Genomic DNA, 4,588 nt, shown 5'->3' with positions numbered 1-4,588 from the left:
CCACCAATAACAAGACAAACATAAGGACATAACAGCAGGCAAGACAGCAGCTCCTCAGGGAGGAATTGTCACAAAAATTTAGTGGGCACCGGTGGAGTGTAACCACAACGGTGACCCCCAATGGACACACTACCATGACAGCAAAGCCCAAGGGGAAAAAGGATGCTGTTTTCAATTGCAGGTGATCAGATACGTGCCCTCACTACAAAGTAATCACTGTAAATGCCATGAGCCTACTATGGCTTCTAACCAAGCTGAACATCTTTATGTTAAAGGAAAGCAACTAATGCAACCATGGAAGGACTCAAACCCTTAACCTTCTGAGCCGAAGTCAGGCGCCTTGGGCCACGTGGCCACACACAGAGACAGCTACAATTAGCCCTGAACCTGTGCACTGTATACTTAAGCTACTGGTGCCTTTCAAGCCAATTAAATAACAAAAAAGTCTTCATGCATTCTCAGTCATCCTGGTAAGGAAATCCCAGAAAGCTGATGCAGTTCATGTAAACACAATGATGCAAATGACTTCTTCAGTCTTAGCTGACTGCAGGTTTCCCTAACCTTATAAACAGTACATTGGCATAATGGCCAAAACTAGTACCACTGACAGACAATGGGCTGTGACTTCAGTTTCATTATCCTTAATATGCAAAATAGCACTACCATTGGTCAATGGTTATAAGTAGCATTCACAAAGAGTGGCTGCACTCACAGCATTGTAAGATGGTAAAAGACGTACACTTTTTCCTTAAATCCCCACTCAAACCAGCATTCTGCCATCCTCATCACTGAAAGAGTACATTTGACTAGTTTTCTACAACTGCAATGAAAAAATATGCAAGAGTCAAGATTCAAATGCTAACTTTATTGTCATATGTAGGCTCTGGACAAAGTTGCTGCTACTGTAAGCTTTCTGGTTTCTGCTTAGGAATCAAAAGCCAAAGTGCTAGTGATTGCTGATACTGACCGGTCATGTTTGGTTGCATGCAAATAAAGAATCTGCCGAGAGATCCAAGTCAATCTCAAAACCAATGGGCATTACTCGAGAACTATTTAGATTTGTGTTGTTTTATTTGTAAACCTTAATCGAACAGTGGAGGTCAATTTATGCTCTGGAGAGGAGAAGATGTTGGGGCTGCAAACTGAGCAGGAATGGTAAGGTAGTCAACCTAATAAGACTAATAAAATAAGACTTAATAAGATAACTACGTTATCATTAAGGCAATTATGTTATCTCTGACAGCCTTAATCATAAGTGGCCAGTATGTGGCCCATGCCCATTACATTGGCATTAGTAGCACCAGGCTCTACAGTAACCTTCTGAATTATGCAGCCCAAACATGCAGTGAGAAAAACAGATTTTTTTTCTAATTTGACCAAATATGGAAGACGCCAGAATCACCAGGTCATTTTGAAACACTTGAGCACCACAAAGGGCGTCATGGTTGACTGTAAAGTCCCCTCGCCAGACACCTTCTCCATTAAGCCATATGCTCATACAGTTCAGCTGCACCTTATTTATAATGGGGCATAGTCCTACCTGACAACATCCAAAATCAATCTGCCATTCCTTGCTCAGCATAGACAGTTTCCCCTTCAAAAAAAACCTGTATGCAAGGTTTTTGTTTTTTGTTTTTTTTTATGTTTTAGCTGAACCACCTGGAAAGTGGTGGGTTTGTCTAGCGTTTGTCCCCACTTGAACTGAAGTCATCATTAAAAAACAGATTAGTTTTTGGTTATTTTATTTGTAAAGAAAACAGAAATCTCAACCTTGAATATAGCTAACGGCTTCCCAACCCCAGCAGCCTCTGCTTAGAGACAAACTGATCCATATGCCTGTGTGAACAGAATCACTAAGGGACATAAACCACCAGACTTTTGAGCTGAAGTCAAACGCCCTGTCCATTAGGCCACATGGAGATACTCTAAGCTGTGGTATTAAACCTTATTTATTACCAGGCAAAGTCCCACCTGGCTGAACATCCAAAATCAATGCACTGAAAGTGTAGATGCTGACTAATTATTTGTTTTCTGTACACCCCTGAAATGTTTGTTTATAGCATTTAGGGGTAAAATGTTGGCACCGAGACTTCAGCGTCAACTTCAGCTTATTTGGCTGGAACAGATGTGCTGTTTGTGAGCCCTCATTGGGCTGCAGAGGGCACACGTCTGGCCAACTTAAGCAGTGAAAAGAGCGTCTTCATTAACATGCACAGCCAGGCGCTTCCTGTGAAACAGGCCTTTGTCACCCAGCAGATGCCCAAACACAGCGAAAAGAGGCAGAAAGAAGAACATAGATGGATGCTATACGAGCCATTATGAACAGAGAGAGGGCCACAGAGGGAGAGGTTTGGCACTTTGTCTGTTTATCTCAGTTAATCTTAATTAGTCCTGAGGTGTTTGGTAAATAAATTTCAGTTTTACGCTCCTCGGTTTAACCAACATGTCATATTAATAACTCAAATAATTAAAAGTTTTTGTGTGTTTAATCATTTAACCACATATAAACACCAGGACTGGACCAGGTCACAGAGATGTCACCTGCTGGTTTCTGGCATTTTCAGGCTTCAACAGTTGAGGCTAGCCACCGCCATGCTGTTTTGTTTGGAGCCAGAGTTGCCATGTTTAGAAGATAGAGTGCTACATTATCAGCTAACTCTAGCAAGTGTAGCTTGTTAAGTAATTAACAAATTAGTGCTAAGCGATGGGCTACTTTCACTCAAAACTGACGCACAAACTTCTTGGATGTACACTTAACCGCACAATACCACATGTTCTTCCTTCTCACTAGGGCGATCGTGGCTCAAGAGTTGGAAGTTCGTCTTGTAATCAGAAGGTCCTACTGGTGTTGGCCAGAGGGGCCGATGGTGCGATATGGCAGAGAAGAATAATTGTGCTGGTGGTGAAATCATTATCTGACAATCCCAAAAAGTTGATTCTGTTCATCTGGACTGTAGCATTTTCTGTGGGAGAAACGTTCCTTCGCATTGACTTCTTTAGTCAACTAAAGACGTCACTTGGATGAAATAGTCCAGATGAACAGAAAAACTAAATTACAGTGGGGCAAAAAAGTATTTAGTCAGCCACCGATTGTGCAAGTTCCCCCACTTAAAATGATGACAGAGGTCAGTAATTTGCACCAGAGGTACACTTCAACTGTGAGAGACAGAATGTGAAAAAAAAATCCATGAATCCACATGGTAGGATTTGTAAAGAATTTATTCGTAAATCAGGGTGGAAAATAAGTATTTGGTCACCTCAAACAAGGAAAATCTCTGGCTCTCACAGACCTGTAACGTCTTCTGTAAGAAGCTTTTCTGTCCCCCACTCGTTACCTGTATGAATGGCACCTGTTTGAACTCATCATCTGTATAAAAGACACCTGTCCACAGCCTCAAACAGTCAGACTCCAAACTCCGCCATGGCCAAGACCAAAGAGCTTTCGAAGGACACCAGGAAAAGTATTGTAGACCTGCACCAGACTGGGAAGAGTGAATCTACAATAGGCAAGCAGCTTGGTGTGAAAAAATCAACTGTGGGAGCAATCATCAGAAAATGGAAGACATACAAGACCACTGATAATCTCCCTCGATCTGGGGCTCCACGCAAGATCTCATCCCGTGGGGTCAAAATGATCATGAGAACGGTGAGCAAAGATCCCAGAACCACACGGGGGGACCTGGTGAATGACCTGCAGAGAGCTGGGACCAAAGTAACAAAGGTCACCATCAGTAACACACTACAACGGCAGGGAATCAAATCCCGCAGTGCCAGACGTGTTCCGCTGCTGAAGCCAGTGCATGTCCAGGCCCGTCTGAAGTTTGCCAGAGAGCACATGGATGATACAGCAGAGGATTGGGAGAATGTCATGTGGTCAGATGAAACCAAAGTAGAACTTTTTGGTATAAACTCAACTCGTCGTGTTTGGAGGAAGAAGAATACTGAGTTGCATCCCAAGAACACCATACCTACTGTGAAGCATGGGGGTGGAAACATCATGCTATGGGGCTGTTTTTCTGCCAAGGGGACAGGACGACTGATCCGTGTTAAGGACAGAATGAATGGGGCCATGTATCGTGAGATTTGAGCCAAAACCTCCTTCCATCAGTGAGAACTTTGAAGATGAAACGAGGCTGGGTCTTCCAACATGACAATGATCCAAAACACACCGCCCGGGCAACAAAGGAGTGGCTCCGTAAGAAGCATTTGAAAGTCCTGGAGTGGCCTAGCCAGTCTCCAGACCTCAACCCCATAGAAAATCTGTGGCGGGAGTTGAAAGTCCGTGTTGCTCGGCGACAGCCCCAAAACATCACTGCTCTCGAGAAGATCTGCATGGAGGAATGGGCCAAAATACCAGCTACTGTGTGTGCAAACCTGGTAAAGACCTATAGTAAACGTTTGACCTCTGTTATTGCCAACAAAGGTTATGTTACAAAGTATTGAGTTGTATTTTTGTTATTGACCAAATACTTATTTTCCACCCTGATTTACGAATAAATTCTTTACAAATCCTACCATGTGGATTCATGGATTTTTTTTTTTCACATTCTGTCTCTCACAGTTGAAGTGTACCTCTGGTGCAAATTAC

Source organism: Haplochromis burtoni, unplaced genomic scaffold, assembly GCF_018398535.1.
Source record: "Haplochromis burtoni strain Fernald_Lab_line unplaced genomic scaffold, NCSU_Asbu1 Contig_39, whole genome shotgun sequence".
In the NCBI taxonomy this organism is placed as follows: domain Eukaryota; kingdom Metazoa; phylum Chordata; class Actinopteri; order Cichliformes; family Cichlidae; genus Haplochromis; species Haplochromis burtoni.
The sequence above is the reverse complement of the archived record's forward strand: the minus strand, read 5'-3'. Positions refer to the sequence as shown.